The 20,805-nt window shown below is 39.6% G+C and overlaps 1 protein-coding gene across 2 annotated transcripts in view; it reads right to left on the reverse strand.

The window, feature by feature from the left end:
- CUX1 (cut like homeobox 1) overlaps nt 1–20,805 on the reverse strand; it is a 3,879,009-nt gene that overhangs the window by 1,438,791 nt on the left and 2,419,413 nt on the right. The gene's annotated exons all lie outside the window — the stretch shown is intronic.

The following is a 20,805-nucleotide window of genomic DNA, read 5'->3' on the forward strand; positions in this document are numbered from 1 at the left end:
TCCCCTAATCAGCGTAATAAGGTCTTCAGCCATTCTAAACATTTGTTTTTGTGCATGGGTGCCTGAGCATGCGCTTTAGTCATCGGTTTTCTAGGAGTAGTACGTACTCTGGGCCTAAGAAACTCTGTAGTTTTGGCTAAAAAAGAAGTCGGTTTGAATCGAACATCAGTAGGATGAAAAACTCCCTCAGAAGCTGATGCCTGCACAGTGGCTCCGGACCCATTTAAGGTAGAGACATCCGCTGGTTCCATAGTCTAAGAAGCATCTCACGGCATACCGGACTCTGAATGGGTCTCAGCAGAGGCCTGCGAATCCATAGAAGTGGGCTTCAGGGGTTGCAAAGGTGCCTCATTGAGTACTGGTGGACTGGCGACTAGCTTAACGGAAGTGTCGTCAGCAGTTTTGGACCTATGCAGTCTGTCTCTGTCTTTATCTTTACGTTTTTTTCGGAAGATCGGTAGTCGGATGGCTTACCAAAACCATTTCAGAATACGGAGATCGAGAGCAAAAGAATTTAGCAACAAAGATAGCCCGATGACGAATGGTTCGGGCATTAAACAAGGCACAAAACCGACAGCGAGGGACGTTGTGGTCTGGGCCTAAACAGGTGACGCAGTAAGAATAAAAATCTCTGTGAGGTATTTCTTTCTACAGGCAAGACAATTGTTAACTTTTTCTGACATCGGTTAGAGCAAGAAAAAAAGGATACCCAACGGGGTACTTAGCTTTAGAAGACTTCAGGATTATTCAACTCGAAAATGGAAAAATCAGGAAGCGGCCGACCGGCATTTGCAAACTGCTTCTGCTTCGGGCTCCTCGGCAAGAAAGACTGATGTAATGGCATTGGCTTCCTGTTTTTATACTCCTGACGACCTGACATCATGGAAGAAGCGACAGCATCCGATGGAGAAATCTCTGGTATTCGGGCCAACTGAGGGCTACCTGCAGGCAGATAACCCAAGTGTGATGACTGCAACAGTGAAACACAAAAAACATCCTTAGTGTTTCCTTGCAAAAAGACCTCAGGTCTTAGTACCCTATAGCTACCCTAACAGACTCAAAGCCCTTAACATCTACTCAGTCTTGTAAAGTACAGTTGTGTACAATTACCATAAATGTAGATGTTCGAGTGTAGTCACGGTTGCAGTCATTACATTTGGGTAATCCTGCTGGCAGGTTGCCCTCAGTTGGCTTGAATTTCAAAGTCTTGGGTCCTGCATCAGCTGCTGTCGCCCCGTCCCTGATGTCAGGTCATCAGGGGTATAAAAGAAGCAGCCGACACCATTTTCTTCAGTTTTTCTTGCCCCAGATGTCAGGTGCCCCCTAAAAGGGTAGTCAAAATTTATATATCTATGAAAATACATACACCAATATAAACTTTACCTTCATCTACAAGCAAATACACCACATAGGTAGTATAAATCAGAGAAGGAAAGAAAAGTTCCAGCAGAAAAAAGGGGGATGGCGGGTGGGTAACCTGGACTGCAACAGTGAATACACTCGAACATCTACATTTATGGTAAGTGTACACAACTGTACTATGTTCTTCGTGTTTCATTGTTGCAGTCATTACATTTGGGTAGAGTCCCAAAGATATGGTTGGGAGGCTGGAGCTAAACAGCATTAGGAGCGGCAAGAGGCCCTGCAGAACTGCAGTGGCAAAGCCTGCCCTGGATTTAGAGTAGAGTGGCAGATGATAGTGCTTTGTAAAGGTGTGCACTGAACTCCAAGTAGCAGCCTCTAAAATGTCTTTGGTTGGTACTCCCCTGAGAAAGGCTGCTGAAGTGGCTGCAGCTCTGGTTGAGTGAGGCCTAATGCCCTTAGGCACTGGCTTACCATGGTGTAAATAGCAGAAATGAATGCAGTGGCCTATCCACTTTGAAACAGTCTGCTTTGAGATAGCCTTTCCTTGTGATCCTGCCGCATATGCCACTAGTAATTGCTCTTGTCTTCCTGAAAACTTTGGTTTTGTCCAAGTAGAATCTAAGTTGTCTGTGTACGTCCAAAGAATGCAGAATTCTCTCCCCCTTGTTCTGTGGATTTGAATAAAACGTTGGCAGATGAACAGTTTGGTTAAGAGCCACACTGGACACCACCTTAGGCATAAATGTTGGGTTTGTCCTCAGAGAGACCCTGTCTGGATAAAACATGATAAAAGGTTCCACAGCCATGAGTGCTTGTAGCTCTGAAACCCATCTTGCAGGAGTTATTGCTAGGAGCAGAGCTGTTTTCCAAGATAAAAACTTTATGTCAGCAGTAGCAGTTGGCTCAAAAAGAGGCAGGATGAGTTTTTCCAAGACATAGTTGAGGTCCCATGTAGGCATTGGTGCTCTCCTTGGAGGCCTTAAGTTTTTGGCTCCTCTGAGGTACTGCTTTAATAAAGGATCAGAAAAGATTGGTGGCTCTGTATTGTAATGAGACGAAATGGCAGAGGCATGAATTTTAATTGATGAAAAAGATAGGCCTTTGTCCAGCATCTCAGTTAAGTATTGCAAAATCTGAGGAATGTTTGGGACACCTGTATCTGTCCCTTGTGCCTGGTTCCAAGCACAGAATCTCTTCCATTTTCCAGCATAAGATTTTCTAGTACTAGGCCGTCTGGCCTCCAAAACGACATCCATCACAGCTTTACTGAGAGGTGTGTTTTGTGTGACTACATTATCCGCCATGCTGCCAGGTTTAAAGTACTGAGTTGGTTGTGCAGGATCTGATTGTTTTGCTGGGACAGTAGATGAGGTATTTGAGGTAAGGTTAAAGCTGGGCATTTAGACAAGTTCCTTAGGACTGGATACCAATACTGGCGGGGCCAGTCTGGGGCAATCAGAATCATCTTTGGCTTCTCCTGTCTGACCTTTAAGAGTATCTTGAGGAGGAGAGGCAGTGGAGGAAAGGCATATACTGATAGATTTTTCCAGCTGAAAGATAGGGCGTCCACTTTCAATGCTTGTTTGTGATAAGTCCTTGTTCAGAATCTTTTTAGTTGGTAGTTGTGAGGGGAGGCAAATAGATCTATGTCCGGGCACCCCCATTTCATTGTTATCATGCTGAAGACCTGTGGATCCAGCTGCCATTCGTGGGGATCCATGAGGTTTCTGCTTAGCTCATCTGCCAGAGTGTTTTCCTTTCCTGGCAGGAATTGTGCCTGCAGATGTACTTGGTAAGTCAATGCTGTGTCCCACAAAGTCATGGTTAGTCTGCAAAGGGGGTAAGAAGGTGTGCCCCCCTGCTTGTTTATATACCACATGACTGTGGTGTTGTCTGTCTTTATCAGTAGTTGTCCCGGATGAAGTAGGTCCTTGAAGGCTGTCAGGGCATTTTGAACAGCTAGCTTCTCCTTTTGATTGATATGTAGATGCATTTTGTTTGAGGACTATGTGCCCTGAATGTATTTTCCTGCCATGTGGGCCTCCCAGGCACAATCTGAAGCATCCGTTGTTAGTGTCTGCCTGGCTGGGGGTAATGTGAATGGCTGTCCTTTGTTCTGGTGACAAGCCTTCGCCCACCATCGAAACTCCTGTTGCAGGCAGGGAATGAGAGTAATCATTGTTTCCAGGCTGTGGCAATGTTGAGTCCAAACACTTTTTAGGTACCATTGAAGTTTCCTCATATGCAGTCTTGCATATGGAATTAGCAGGATGGAGGATGCCATGAAGCCCAAAGCCTGCAGAATTTTTCTTGCAGATAACTGGGCCTTTGTTGCCAACATTTTGAAATAGGTAGTCAGTTGCCTTTGTCTGGTGTGAGATAAGTCATCTGGGCAGTTGTATTTAAGCTTGCACCCAGGAATATTATCTCGAGAGGCTACTAGTTTTGATTTATTTTCGTTGACTGTGTACCCTAGGCATGTTAGAAGCCTTTTCACAAACGCCAGATGCTGTAGAAGAATGTCCTTGTTCTCTGCTTGAATTAGACAGTCGTCCAAGTAAGGATATATTTGTATTCCTCTTTGTCTGCAGAATGCAATTACTGGTGCCAGGCACTTTGTAAAGACCCTGGGCACAGTAGATAAGCCAAAGGGCAGTGCAGAGAATTGGTAATGCATTGAGCCAGCCTTGAATATGAGGTATCTTCTGGATGATTGTCTGATTGGGACATGCAAGTATGCCTCTTTTAGATCTAAAGTCACAAGCCAAGCATTCTTGTCCAGCATGGGCAGAAGCTGCTGCAAGGTCAACATTTTGAATTTTGGTATATCCAGGAATGTGTTCAGAATAGATAGGTCCAGTACTGGTCTCCAGGCCTTGTCCTTTCTGGTAACCAAGAACAGTCGTGAGTAAAATCCTTGTCCCTGCTCTTGCTCTGGTACTTGCTGAATGGTCCCCATGTCCATGAGGGATGAAACTTGTTTTTGTGCCTCTTCCCATTGATGTTTTGGGAGATCTGGCCAGCCATTTGCCTTTGGCAGGGTATGGAAATGGAACTTGTAGCCTTGTGACACTATATTTAGAACCCACTTGTCCTGGGTTATAATGTGCCAATTTTGAGAAAAAAGTGCTAATTTTCCCCCTAAGGGTGCTGCCAGGACATAAGTGCTTGGTGCCGGCAGGGGGAAGTCATTGGGACTGTTTCCTGTATGGCTGTGATTTGTCTTCTTCGACTTTGGAGGTAGAAGCACCCCACTGCTTTGACCTGTATGAACCTTGCACCTGGGTTCTGCCTCTAGGGCATCTGGATCTACCCCTTTGAGGTCTGTCCGACACAGGAAAGGACCAATTCTTTGTAGGCCAGTGTCTACTAAACCTTGGTGGCTGTACTTGTAAAAAATCTTTGATAGTTTGCATAGAATTAGCTTTGTCCTCCATTTTCTTTAACACCTCTTCTGCCTTAACACCAAACAAAGTATCGTGCTGTAAAGGAGCATCTAATAATTTAACTTTAACATGATCAGGCAGATTTTGTTCCTTTAACCAAGCATGCCTTCTAATTACTGAACCTGTGACTGCGGCCCTGCAGGAGGCCTCCAAAGTTCAAAACCACATTGCAAAGTACGCTTTCCAACTTGTTCAACTGCATGCAATAAATCCTGCATTTCCTTGTTTTCTGCACATTCAGAGTTTAACAACATTTTCTGTTTAAGCAATGCCATGACATGTTGCTGATATTTGAGCATATGAAACTGACAGTTTAAGGCCCTTATAGCCAAGGTAGCAGATGTGTAAACCTTTTTACCCCATCTATCCAGTGCCCTAGAATCCCTGTCAGAGGGGGTAGGGTTTTTTGCAGCGAAAGCCTTAACTCCTTTGGGACCCTGTGAAATAGTTTCTAGGTCTGCAGCAGGGTTTTTAAAAAGGAATTTATGAGAGTCAGGAACCCTGTAATATCTGTCAGGCTTAACAGGAGCTGGAGGTAAGGAGTCAGGGGTCAGACTAGACTCCGAAAACGCATCATCTACATTGTCTAACACAGGTGGAATGGCTAGAGGCCTGTGTTGAGGTAGTAAAAGGAAATCCCTGAGCCTCTTTTTAGATTCTGAAAAATCTTGGCTCTCCCAGTGGAAATGCTCCCTCATGGTATGCAAGGTTTCCCCGCAAGAATAGTCCTCTGGAGGAGAAGCTGACGGTATAGATTCTTCAGCATTAGAGTCCTCGTAGGGGGAAGAGAATATTCCTGATCAGAAGAGGAATCAGAAGAAATAGAAACTTGATCTGAAGATTCATAGTCAGTCTCTTGCCTAGGTCTCTTATCCAGAGGGGGATGGGATCCCCTGATCAAGGTAATCAAGTCTTCGGCCATTTTGAGCATTTGTTTTTTGGGCATAGAGGCCTGTCCACGTGGCCCTTGAGTTTGCTTCTTTGCTTTAGAAGGTGCTTTAGTCTTTGCCTTTGAAGCTGAAGTTGGTTTAATGTAAAGATGTTTAGGTCTGAATACACCCTCAGAAGCCGGTGCCTGCTCAGCGGCTCCGGACCCATCTGAAGGAATAGTGTCCGAGGCTCCAATACCTTGAGTTTCCAGCGGCATAGCTGACTCCACATGGGAGTTGGTAGCGGCCTGCGACTATAAAGTAGTGGGCGTCAGGGGTTGCGAAAGTGCTTCACTGAGAACCGGCGACTGGCTTAGGAGAAGCTTCGTCGGTTTTGGACCTCGGTTGTTTATCTCTCTCCTTTTCTTTGCATTTTTTGTGAACTCCGGTAGTCGGATGGCTATCCGATGACATTTCTGGGTAATTAAACCGGCGTCCAAAACAGTTTAAAGCAAAATCATGCCGATGCTTAATAGTGCATTGGTTAAATCTAGCACAAAACCGACAACCAGAAACGTTGTGATCAGGGCCTAGGCAAGGAATACAGTAAGAATGAAAATCCTTATGAGGTATTTGCTTTCCACAAGAAATACAATTATTAACTTTTTCTGACATCGGTCTGGAGCAAGAAAAAAGTTTCCCCAACGGGGTACTTAGCTTTATTGAAGACTTCGGGTCTGAAACTTGAACACGAAAATCTCCGGAGTCGGCCAATCGGCACTTGCGAACTGCTTCTGCTTCGGGGACAGCACGGCAAGAAAAACTGAGGAAAATGGCGTCGGCTGCTTCTTTTATACCCCTGATGACCTGATGTCAGGGAAGGAGGTGACAGCAGCCAACGCAGGACCCAAGACTTTGAAATTCAGGCCAACTGAGGGCAACCTGCCGGCAGGATTACCCAAATGTAATGACTGCAACAGTGAAACACGAAGAACATAGGCTCTTGCAGGGTGATGTCTGCTTAGTCTTCTGTGCTCAAAAAGCCCTACAAGTTGTTGAATCCTTTCACCTAAACAGAACCAGTGGTAAAGTAAACATCCACCCAAGAAATCACATTAACAATAACAACAGGCATGGCAGGTAACTAAGTTAGCATACCTTTGTTTCTAGAATAGGCTCCACTTACATAAAGTACCTCCACTAGCCAGAACTGGTGGTATAGAGGGATAAAGTCCTGACTATGGCTGTCAAAGGAAAAATATACTTTAAAAATGATTAAAACACAGTAGGTTTAGGTTAAGGCACTTTAATCTTGCAGCAAGGAGACAAAAATGTGCTAATACAGAGTTTGTCTAACCAGAAACAGGAAATACTTTTATTTTTATACATTCTCAAACTGGTTATGGCCTACCAAGCTGACGTAACAGATTACCACCTTTTTCATCATCATCTGTTGACCATTTTTTCCATGAATTTCTGCTGATTTATCAATTTTTATGTGAAACTTCCTGAGGAAAACAACATGGCCTTGATTACTCCCAGTTAGATACATGTTATGTTACCATTTAAGGTACTATGGCTAATTCAAGCACAACGCTAGCAGTTCATTTCTCTAATAATTCTTTGTCTACTTTATCTCTAAGTTACTGCAGCTGTACATGTTTCCATCTTTTGAACAGAGCTTATTGTCTAAAATCATTACATTACAGAATATAGTATTGTTTATTCATTCGTTCCTGACCTAGCAGATAAGCACCTGCTTTTCAAGTACATTTTCAAAAGGCATAAACATGAATATTGCTGTGCTAGCAGTTACTAGGTCAGAGGGCAACTTGCAAGTTTTAGAAAGCATACTGCAGTTTTCAAAAAGCATCTTTTTCAGTCTCATATGAAACTCAATTTATATATAATACCGTGCATGAAAAATAGAATGAAAAGCGAATTAAATTACTTGAATATTAATTGGCATTAAGCATACACACATTAATAGATATTTTTGTAACAATGGCTCAAGTGATCAAAGTTCGAATAGGGGCTTGGGCATCTGATACAGTCAGGGAGGATGTGCTCTGGGGGAAGGCACATTGTTCCCTGGCGACCATACCAACTGCTCCAAACATGACATCATCTCTGCTGGAAAGCAGGAAGCAGAACCAGAGTGAGGATCAGTCAGGGGAGGACAAAGAGATGCCCATTCAAGCCCACAATTGTGGCCTTTGTCAGTGTATGTGTAGGAGCATGCATAGAAAGAGGGATATAAGTTGTCTTTGTAGTGACACAAGTGCCAGTCTCCATCAAGTGAAGGCGTTAGGCTCTTAATAAAAAAATGCCTTTAGTTGCTGTAAAGCTAGCAAGGACACAATGTCCTTGATATCTGCCAGGATGACTGCCTTCGTGGATCAGACAGATTCCAAATATTATGGCTCTCCCCACAGTTACAGGTTCTCTGGGCTTGAGTTCAGTTGGGGGAGCTTGATAGTCAGCAAGGCAGAAGAAGACAAAGGATAAAAAACAGTACTTACCTGCCAACCTTTAAAACCAGTCTAAATGACTGGATAGATAATCTCAAATTTTCACTTTGGATATGCTGAGAAAATCTATTTAATAGGGGACACCATTACTCTCCTACCAATACCTGGTGGTACAACAGAGTTTCTTTACTGCCTCTTTGGCAGTATGCTTAACAAGAATCTCTGAACTGATCATAAATTTTATTCTAGAAGTTTGGATCACTCAAAAAGTGCAAAACTGCTTGCTCTTACTAAAACCTGGCTAAATCATAGAGACTGTGTATCAAAGTCTAACTGGCAAGTACAATTTAATCTATGACAACAGGCCAGCAAAGTCAATTGAGGGTGGGAAAGCACTTATCATGGAAAACAAAAATGTCAACTTTCCCTCCAAATTTACAGCAGGAGGTAAAAAAACCTCTCACACTGACTGTGATTGTTTGCTACTGCAAATCGAACTAGGAAGGCAAGCCAAAATGTTAGTAGCAGCTGACTTCCAAGGTGGCAGCACACTAATCAACAGCTTAATTTCAGCTCTCTCAGTGCGAAAATAAAAACAGAGAGGCAAGGGCTCGTAATTCTGCCATGCTTTGGTAAAATTCAGAGACTGGTTGGTACATACAATGCCTGGATGCTAGCAAAACAGAAACTTAGAAACCCTGAAAGAAAATCAACTAGAAAATGTGAAGAGAAAACACTGACTGGGTAGAATTCTGCAGCTGGGCATAAAAAAGCAGCTCAAGCAGTGGTGCAAGAGATGGCTTCTAATAACTTAGAGGAAAAATAAATCAAATGCACTCACAACTGATTAAAATAAATGAAACACAGGAGGAGTATATCAACTCAAACAACAAAAGGCTGGAAAATGGTACGAGCTTTAAGTGGCTATTCAGATGACCTGATAAAACTGCAAAAATCAGAGTTCGAAATGAAGAAAAAGCTGGCTAAGTATGAGACTTCTGAAAAGCAGTTTCAAAATGAGTTAGAGGATAGAGCATGCAGTGAAAACCTGAGATTTTCTGCTATACCAGAAAAACTAGAAGGAAGAGACTATGTTACGAAAGCCAAAGCAGCAGCAGGACAAGTAAGTATTCCATGTCAGGTTTTGTTAAATGAAAGGGCAGATCAAGTATATGCTCCACACCTGGTAATGAGACAGCAACCAAACCCTGTATTATTAAAGATGCAATCTATCAGCAGAAAGACATGATCGTGACAAAACTTGTGGTAGAAGTAAAGTACTAAAAATTAAATTGGACGGGAGATTTTTTTTAACAAGAAACACCTTTATTAAATTACCACATATGATATAGACAATCATACATTTATATAAATGAAAACAAACCATAATGACATCATTTTAGTTGCAAACATTACACATCACTTACAATCTAATCAGTCATTGTCAGTCAAACATTACATAGCCCATTCATATCTTACCTTCTTTTAAACCTTGTTCCTCCTCTGCATATATTGTTCTCACAATGCCCATTTTTCCATGTAATTTGCTCCTACCCTTTTCTAAAGATCCAACTCCAGTTGTTTTGTCTCTGTTTCTATATTCACTACTTCTAGCAAAGTGGGTTTAGACTTTGATTTCCATTCTCTAGTAACTGCTTTTTCGGCAGGCACCATAATTAGACTCAGCAAGACCTTACTATGTCTAAGCAATTTTTATTATGCATGATAGCTCAAAAAAATAATTTCCTTAGTTACACCAGTTTGCTCACCAAGTATCTCTGACAGAGCAGTCTGCAGGGAATCTTTAAATGTTGCCATCTCATTACACTCCCAGAAAATAAGTCACCAATTATCCCTTTCTTCCCCATCACACCTCCAAAATTTGCTGTCTATAGAGTTGAGGAAAAATTCTCTGGAGTCTACTTGGGAGTATAAAATTACCTACATAAAAACTCCCAAGCAAAGATCCTAAATCTCCTAGACTATGTTGCATATTTGGGAGACATACATACATTCCCCCAATGTTTCTTTGTGAATTGCTTATCCAATCTCTCTTTCTAATCCTTTCTAACCTTATCTGATTGATTCTTATAGTTATCATGCAATATTTTGTATGCTCTACTAATTATTCCTTTTTAATGCCAGTTTCTGTGCTAGATTCTACTAAAAACTCTGCCAGTGCTGTTTTTTCGCTCAGGATCTCCCTATTTATTTCTCTTTCCCTATACTTTGATATCAATCCTTGACAGGGAAGGCAATCTTGGCCCCTTCCAATTCTATTACCTATCCCTCTCTAACTATTTGCTCCCAGTACCCTGGTTATTTTTGCCAGTTTTCTCCATTAAATTCCAGCCTCCTCCTGCCTATTGTCTGTATCCTTTCTCCATTCCCATGCTGGCTTAGTTCTTAGAATACTTTCTGCTACTTTATGAATATAATATCATGTACAGTTATTGTTATTCTCCTTACAAATCTGCATCCAAAATCCCAGTATCTCCTTGTTTCTTGAGCCCCCCCCCCCCCATTTATCGTCCTTTTCCACTATGAATTATAGGTTTCTGCTTGTGCTACGTATAAGAGCTATAACTGTGCTGCTCTGAAATATCCCCTTCAAACTGGGTAAGCACAATCCACCTTGTTCTATTGGAAGAATAAGCTTATCCCACTCGATTCTTGCCATCTTCTCCTACCAGATAAAATCCTTCAGCTCTTTATTAATTGCCATCCACAAATTTTCCTCTGGTTGATAAAATTACCTGTGTATAAAACTAAAGGGACTAAAACTTGTATCTTGCTCTCCATATCCATATAACAGAGCTACTAATTTCTCAGTTTTTGTAATTCCCTTTTGTTTAGTCTTTTGCGACATACGCTTAGCTGCCACACCAGAATAATTTTTAATCCATACTCCTAAGTACTTTATTTTATCATGTCGTCATAAATTGGATACTGCTGAACTAATTCATGTGCAAGTACAAAATTTCAGCTATTGCTTTTGTTTTAGCTTCATTAATTATCTATCTCGAAAATATATGAAACTGCCTCAAAATGTTCCACAACAATGAAATGTCCTTTTCTGGTTTTATCAGGTATAAAATAATATAATCTGCAAATACAGCCAGCTTTTCTTGACTACCATACCAATTATATCCTTGAATTTCTGAGTCTCTTATTTTCTTTGCCAATGACTGTAAATATACTGCATGTAACAAAAGGAAAAGAGGACACCCTTGCTGGTTCCTCTGCTCAACAGAAATTATAAGAGAGGAACCCACCCACTTTCATTTTCACCTCTGATCCCTCATATATCTTCCTAATCAACCTTATAATTTTATCAGGGAATGCAAATGCTTCCACTGCCCTGCTCATAAACTTCCAGCTTACTCTATCAAATGTCTTCTGCATCAAGACCCACCAACAACAGTGATATATTCTTTCATTCAGACTCCCTGTGGACATCAATATTCGGTTAATTTCGTCAGATATTTGCCTCCTCTCCACAAAACCACATTGATCCACATTTAGCAATTTTGGCATTACCTTTGACATTCTTTTAGCAATTATAGACATAAAACACTTTATAATCATGGTTTAGGATTGAAGTAAGCCTTTATGAAGCTGGACCTGAAGGGTCTTTACCCTATTTAGGTATTACAGCCACTACCGCTTTCTTCCAGGATGTTGGTGCTTCTCCTCCTCTTAAAATACTGTTAAACAAAATCTTCCAGATCTTTATCAGTTTTCTTCCCTCCTAGCTTCCAAACTTCCACAGGAATACCATCTACTTCTGGGGATTTCCTGTGGATTGGTTAGATATCATCATTTTTATCTCATCACCTCCTACCATGTTAGTAATTTAACCTCATTTGCTTCTAACCTTGGCATGTTTAATTCTTCCATAAACATTTCTATTTGTACCCTTTTTGATCGCCATTATTTCTTTGCTTTATACAGACTTTCATAAAATTTCCAAAATATTTCTAGCATCTTTACAGGATCTCTTTATCTTCCTTATTACAGGCTCCCTAAGCTTGGCGACAACCCTTTCAACTTTCTGTTGTCTGAGTTGTTGGACTAAAAGCTTTTGTGCTCTGGTGTTATCATCAAAAAACAGTTGCTTAACAGCAATCTTCCTAAACTCATGCACATTATCAAGGTAATCCTTTATTTTCTGCTTAGCATTCTGCAATTGTGCCTCTTCTTGTTCTGAGAGATTCCTCCTATTCTACAATAATTTAACATTTGTCAGTCCCTCTAAATAATTCTTGTTACTTCTTAACTATACCTCTTTTTCATTTTCACCCTATTTTTGAACTCCACTTTAATTTTATCCCACTCCCTAGCTATATTTTCAGAAAAAAATTCTATCTTCTCTAACTACTGAATAATTTCCATTACCTATTCCTTAAATTCCTCTCTTTTCAACAGATAGGTGGGATAACATCAGTCTCTCATTTTTATTTCATTACCCTGCATTTTTATTTTAGTTATTATTGGTGAGTGATCTGACATAGTTATTCAATGTGTAACATGACTTTCAATGTTCCTCTGAAATCTAAGTTCTGTCTAGCCTAGCCCAGTTTTTGTATCTTTGGGAATAATATACAAATTCACTCCGAACTTCTACTACTAAATTTACATCTTCCTTGCCAAACATTTTCATAAATTTCTTCAAAAAGCTAATTTCTTTTGTTATATTTTCCCTTCTAGGCCCCCCCAGACACACCTTCACTGTTGCAAAGCAAATTCCAGTCACCATCTATATGTAATATTCCCTGTGGAAAACTGATAATTTCTCTCAGGATTTTCTTAAGCTCCATTACAGCAGTTTTAGGTGGAATATACAAACATGCCAGTATAATCCTCCTCCCTTGCCAGTAACCCCTTAGTACTACAAATCTAACATTATATCTTCTTTTTTCATCTTCTATAACTATTGGAGCTCCACTTGCAATTAATGTAAGTACTCCTCTTTTCCAGGTATTCCACTGAATAACCGTCCTGAAAACCTATCTTTATCATATTCACATAATCAGTTCTTTCCAAATACACCTCCTCCTGTAGCATAGCTATTTGTACTCTTTTTTTTTTTTAATAATCTTTCATTTTTTTGTATATATTTGTGAGACCATTAACATTCAAAGATAATATTGAAAGGCTCATTATGTTAAAAAGTTATTATTCCCACCTTTTATTTGTAACAGTTTTTTGTTAAGCATCTAGTTCCAGCTTTTGTATTACATGCACACACTAGTGTTTGGCAGGTTGACCTTTTATACAGTAGTTTCTTGTCATAGCTATTTGAGCCTATGTCACATCTTACAAAACGTTGTTTTACCGAAAGCTCTCAAACAACAAAAAAAAAAAATACATCCTCAGCTCACCCCTGAAACCTATTAACTTAATACTAACATACAAAACTATGTACATCTTCAAATACTGAAGTTTAACCCCAATAAGAACAACTGTCCCAAACTAATTGCCACACCCATAGACTTGGGTTAACCGAAAAGGTAGGTTATTTATGCAAACATGCATGGTACAGCCTGTGCTTCTATTAAGTTCTGACTGGTTTTGTGTTTTCTTTATTGCTCTCCCAGAATGGGATAGCACTTGAATGCTTTCAGAAAACATCTCCTAGTCATTGAAAAAAGAAGTATTCTGTTTTTATTGCTCCATGGAAACATGAGAACCAGATAGGCAGTTGCATCTACAATAATTTATTTATTTTTGAGGAAACATTTATTGCATTCAATGTTCTCTTCTCTTTATTTGCTTTCTCTTAATTAAAACTTGTTACTAGATCAAGCCAAGGAACTTCATCCAGTCATTCCCCTATGCAAGAATGAGAAAAATCGCATAATTTTTTCTTGCACCATACTCTGTTTTGACCAGACTTTTCTACTTTTTTTTCTTAAAACTGAACAGGGAGAAAGAGAAAAGAAGGAAAAAAAACAGGGGCACCTGTTTACTTTAGCATCCCCAATACACTTGCAAGTGAGAACATTTTACTTTACATCATGCAGACTATATCATGCACTATAAAAAGACTACTGTTAAGAACAAAACTTTGTTTTACTTACAGTTAACTCTCTCCTTCCTCTTCCCCTCTCCTAAGTGTTCCTCCAAACATCAATGACATGAAGTGGGGCATATGCTTTAGAGTCACCTAAAGGTTTAGCAAACTCAAAAAAGTACAGTATTTTAAGGTTTTCTTGTTCTGCCATGTTTCACAAATATAATTAATGCTTTGTAATCTCAAATTTGTCAATTTCTGAGTTGCTGGGTTTTTCTTACTGTTTATCTCCATTTCCCAAATCCAGTCTCTGCTTCATTTCCAACATACTCTCGGTTCTTCTAGTCAACTCTTGTGCTTTTTTTCTGTCTCTCAAGCATTTTCTGTTGAAACTATGGAAATGGTTTCACTGGCACAGTCTCTCTGTGGTCTTTATTACCTAAAGAACAAGAAGCAGAATCACGTCCTGTTTTGCAGCTCACTTTTTGTTGGGAAAACATTTGTATTTCCTCCTTTGTATGTTGTGCATCTAAAAATGGTTTTGTCCCCCCAGAAAGAATACTCTGAAGATAAATGGGTACAGCAGTTTGAATCTCACACCTGCTTCCTGACATTCTCTGATTAGTGGAACAAACATACTCCTCTTCTGCCTGGAGTACAGTGAGTAATCATTTTCCACAAACACTCTACTGTCACCCACTTTTAGTACTTTGCCCTTCAGCCACACTTTTATCAGAATTAATTGCTTCTGCTGGTACATCTGCATCTTTACTATTAAAGGTCTAGGTTTCTTTTGCCAGGCCAGGTTTGGCATATACACACAATGTGCCCTTTCAAATAACAACTCCTGCTGTGGAATACCAGTCCAGTTGCTTATTTGTGCTTACATAAAATTAATATAGTTTGTTCCTTCCATTCTGTGGTACAACAGAAATTCTCAGGTTTTCCATACGTGCTCTGTCCTCTAATTCTGTTATTTTTCGAAACATCTCTTTTTGAGCAGTCTCATATTCAGCCAACATTTTCTATATTTCAACCTCTAATTTTTTGCAGTTTTAAACCCTCATCTGAATATCTGTTTAAAGCTTCTTCCATTTTTTCTAGGCTTTTGTTATTTAAGCTGATATACTCCACCAGTGTTTATTTTTATCAACTGTGAGTACATCTGACTTATTTTTTGTCTAGGTTACTAGAAGCCATGTCTTGCACCAAAGTTTGAGCTTTTTGAGCTTTCAGTGCTTTTTGCTGAACACCTGCTAAATTCATCCCAGTCAGTTTTTCCCTCACATTTTGACACTTATTTTCTTTCAGGTTCTCTGAATTTCTTTTTTGCTGGCATCCTGGCAGTGCACTTACTAGCCAGTTACTGAAATCTACCCAAAATACAAGTTTACTGGCTCTCTTCCGAGTTTGTTTTCATACTGGGAGAACTGAAATTAAGCTGTTACTCAATGTCCAAGCCATCTAGGAAGTCCCGGAGACAGCAGAACTTTGGTAAAAAATGATTAATCACTGTACACCATGCAGAAGAGAAGACAGCAATCAGGAACTGTCGAGAGGCTGGAGCGAGTTTAAAGCTGCTCTATCCACCTGCGTTCAGAATATTTTTTTCCTGGAGGATCAAAGTCATTTTTAGATGTAGAATAGGCCAAGAAGGAAATACGAAAATTTGTCCAACAAAAATGAGCCATCAAACAAAAGGGGACTCTGCTTCTCATTCTTCTGACAACAAAGCTCATACAGAATTTGCCAGTGAAACCTTCTCCTATATTCCAAACGAAAATGCTTAAACAGACAGAAAAAAGGACAGAAGTTAACTAGAACAATCAGGAGTACCCTGGACTTGAACCAGACTCTGGTGTTATGAGATGTAAATTAACAAGAACACAACCAACAATTCTGAAATTAGTGAATAAATGTGGGACTATAAACCATGAATCTCATTTGTAAAATATGGCTTTACAAGAAAAAGTGGCTGAGAAAGACTGGATTTTTGTTGACTTTGTCAAACGTGTGTGGACTAAGAAGGATATACTCCACTTAATGTCATTAATGTTTAGGAAAACATTAAAAGGCAAAACAAAGTAACTAAGTAAAACATTTTTTGTTCTCCCCAACCTGAGAACAAGTCAAACCAAACAAATCAATTTGCTAAAATGTCAACACTCTCTCCATACTAAATTTGTATCAGATTGCACATTCTATTTCCGATCTCTCTCTCACACACACACACACACACACGCACACACACACACACACACAGTCTCTTCAGCTTTCATACATGCATTCTCTCTCTCTATTCAATTCTTTCAATTCCAGTCCACTCAGTGTACCACTGAAAACCGTTCTGAGTGCCGCACTTTTTAGTGGAAATATAAGTTTAAAACATTATTCCAGTCAGGCTTTTAATTACTGATTTTCAATATTAAAATCAAATCAATACAGTGTTTATAGTATGGTATGATATTGTATAGGGTACAGTGTCTATCAGGTCTATTTTTAATAGTAACACTCAAGCAACCAGAAACTACACTTACCCAGCATCTACCAATCCCCATGGGTGCTGGTTAACTGAGAGTTTACTGTATCTGAGTGGGGAAGAAGGCAAGAGTTAAGTGAGACAAGTTGATCCTTCCAACAGAACCTTAAGGAGAACAACAAAAGCCAAATGGAATATTATATTCATAACGTAGTAAAAAGTATTCTAAGCTCTAAGCCAATATGAGAATAGAGAAAGCAGATTTTTACCAATACAGATTACTACAATTAGGGTTCCACAGAACAGGCAAGAGGGAGATGAAATTTACTGGAGAAAACTGGCAAAGGAAACAAGGTAATAGGGGCAAAAAAACTAGAGAAGAAAGGGTATTAGAATGAGAAGAGACCAAAAAGACACATGGACTGAAGGCCAGAGACTGCCTTCCCTACAAGGGATTGATATCGTAGTATAGACAAAGAGAAGGGGATAGGGGAATCCTAAGTGAAAGATACGCTCTGGTAGAGCTTTTAGTTGAATCTAGAATAGAAATTGTTGTTAAAAAAGGGAAAACTAGTAGGGTATATATTACAAATCTCATGAAAACTATAGGAATCAATCAGGAAAGATTGGGAAGAGAAACTGAATAAGCAATTTACAAGGGGATAATGGGAGGATATATGTATGAATTCTAAGCATGGAACAAAGTCTAGAAGATTTAGGATTTTTGCATGGAGGTGTTTCCATAGACATTTTTATACCCCAAGCAAATTCCAAACATTTTTCCTCGTGCAGATGGAAAATAGTGGTGTGACTGGGAAGAAAGAGATAACTGGGAATATATGTTTTGGGAGAGTAATGAATTGACAGACTTTAAAAATTCCTTACAAAGTACTCTATCAAGAAATATTTGGTGAGCAAATGGGTGTAACTAAGGAAATAATTATTTTGATCTGGGTCACAGGATCTGAATTGCCTAGACACAGAAGGGTCTTGCAGGTGTTAATTCTGGTGGCTGCAAAAAGTCAATTACTAGAAAATGGAAATCACAGCCTAAACCAACTGTATTTGAAGTACTGAATATTGTAACAGAGCTAAAAGAACTGAAGTGTGAGATGTTTAAAAATTGGCAAGAGCCAATTATGTAGACATAATTGGAAATTGTGGGAACAATATGTGCAGGAGAAGTGAGGTTTAAGGGAAGACAGGAAATGAAAAATATATGTTAATATTGGACTGATGATAAAATATGTGATGTATACTGTATACAAATGTATGTTTGCCTGTGTCTAAACTGATGATTTAACACAAGTGTTAAAATAAAAAAAATGTTAGTAGCAGTTTTTTTATATCTTTTTACTCTCCTAACAAATATTACTGCCAAACTAAACCAGGTATAAAATCTCTCTTAACACTATACATTTATTATTTGTGGCAATACAAACAATTATTGCTTTAGCAAAAAAAAAATGATAGAGAACCCTCCCTTCTCAACTTTAGACAAGCAGTTAAGGAGTAAGCAGGCTCCAATGGTGCAGAGCAATAAAGCCCTTACTACAGTGGCCAACATTTGATTAGTGTCTTAAGCACCTGATACAGCAGGCATGGGAAGATAAAAATGCCCATTCTGGGTTGAGTGAGTACTGGTGAAGCTGGCCACGATTCACTGGAGGAGGAGCAGTGATACAAATTACTGCCAGGGGATGGGGGTGGGTGGGAAATAGGCTCATCAATCCTGTGATACAAATTACTGCCAGGGGATGGGGGTGGGTGGGAAATAGGCTCATCAATCCCACTGTCTAGTGGTAACCATCAACATGGATGTGTGGAAGCATGCATTTGCATTGGGGAAGCACAGTGGACCTCAACAGTGATGTGCACTGCACATTCCGCTGTACAGGTGTGGTGAGTATTGGTGCAGCTGGCCACAATTCACTGGAGGAGGATCAGTGATACAAATTACAGCCAGGGGATGGGTGGAAAACAGGCTCATCAATCCCATTGTCTAGTGGTAACCATGAACATGAATGTGTGGAAGCATGCGTTTGCATGGGGGAAGGCACAGTGGACCTCAACAGTGATGTGCACTACACATTCCGCTGCACAGATGTGGTGTTAGACCATTAGAAACATATTCATTAGTGGAAAACAGCCCCATGAGTGTCTGAATGATGGCCACCTCCATATGGCTCTCACTGTGATGCCAGGTAGAACTTCAAGCAAGGAAAAGAATGCATCTGGTCTAAATAGGGGAGGCCTAATGGTCAGCATGCACTGGCAGAAAAATACACAAAAAACAAAAACAAAGATAAATACTTTAGAAGCATACTAGGCTAACCCCCTCTTTGGGAAAAAAATCTCAATGCTCAACATAGTTACCAGTACATTAAACAAACAAAAAAAATACAAATCATACCAATCTCATAAGAGTATTTTCCACCTTGTCACTTAAAACAAACAAAAAAATAACATACACTAATCTAGTTTCTGAGTTTGTCAAACTGTGAACTACAAAACACTGACTACACTCTTTGTGACCCAACTTTATCCCTGTACAGACTCTATAATATTCTAACTGCTGTACAAGACAAACGTAAAAATAAAAGAATAGAGTACCGAACCAACACAGCTAATAAAACAAGTTTATTTTATAAAGGAAGTAAGCACTTTCGCAATAGTTCAAATCGCTTCATCAGACTGACTTCAATTAACAAATTCAACCCATTTAAAAGAATGACCAACCAATCAATTGATAACATTTCTAAATAAAAAAACAATGGCAGTCTAGTGAGGCAATGTAAAGAACTTAAATAAATTAAAACAGCACTCTATAGACACATACAAAAAATGTGTGTAAAATATAAAAAATAAAATATATATTCACATATCAATACAGCTCATTGTTTGGACAAGTATAATAAAATAAAATAACCCATAAATGCTTCAATGGGCATGCTTTCAGAAAAAGTTTGAGTGATAGTACTCCATTCAGACCAGGTGATCTATCTGCATTAAAAACACAGAATCCATTTTTGCTCAGCTATCTCTGTTAAATGTCTAATGTCACTACCTCTTATCCCTTTCATTCTTCTTCTTCTTTTTTCGGCTTTTCTCGGTTAGGGGTCGCCACAGCGGATCACCTGTCCGCTCATGATTGGCAGTGGAGTTTTACAGTGTCAAGTTGCCAGCCCGGCGCCCAACCTTCCACAGAAGGCACACACACATGCACACACTCACACCTAGGGCCAATTTTGTGGAGTGTCCAATCCACCTACAGCATGTCTTTGGGGTGTGGGAGGAAACCGGAGCACCCAGAAGAAAGCCACGCAACCACAGAGAGGACATGCAGACTCCGCACAGAAGGCAGCCCAGCCGAGGATCGAACCAGAGGACCTCTTGCTGTGAGGTGGCAACGCTAACCGCTGCACCACCGTGGCTGCCCACCTCTTATCCCTTTCATTACCATCTCTAATACCATAAATTTAAAGGTGTGTTCTGGTCCATTTTGTAAAACATGTGCTAAGGCATTTGTCTCTTTCGCATTCCTGATGTCTCTATAATGTTCAAGAATTCTCTCTTTCAATGAAAAATTAGTTTTTCCTATCCAGAAAGCGTGACATATTACACAACTAAAATAAACTACATTGCTTGTTTTACAATCTGCATAGAAATCAAATTATATCATAAAGTTAACATACGGATGTGTGTAAGCACCGTACCTTTATCTTGGTCTCGCTTATTTTTATATTATGCTGTACAAGAAAGTTTGTTGCCCCTCAAACAAAATGACTTCAAGGCAATAAGACAATACAGTTACCAAAGTTACAAGTCTGTCTTCAATCAAGCAAGGGCTGACCTAAAGCAAGACACTAACTGATGAAATCAAAGCAACTAGGTATCACAAGCAAAAAAATAGCCACCAGGATAAATACCAAGCAAGAGTAACCTTACCTCAAAACACCTTCAAAGAATTCAGAAAAGGAACCCTAAAACCTTCTGGAAAGCCTTAAAATTGGTCTGCAATGCTTGAACATTTTCTAGAACACCAAAACAAAATAACAACCGCAAACGTACTCAAATCCATTAAGGACTTAAGCATGTCCAACCTATTCTACTTTTCCTCCTTTAACTAATGCTACTATTTCTACATGTAGTATACCAT

Source organism: Protopterus annectens, chromosome 13.part0 (genome assembly GCF_019279795.1).
Source record: "Protopterus annectens isolate FY-2018-M chromosome 13.part0, PAN1.0, whole genome shotgun sequence".
Classification (NCBI taxonomy): Eukaryota; Metazoa; Chordata; order Ceratodontiformes; family Protopteridae; genus Protopterus; species Protopterus annectens.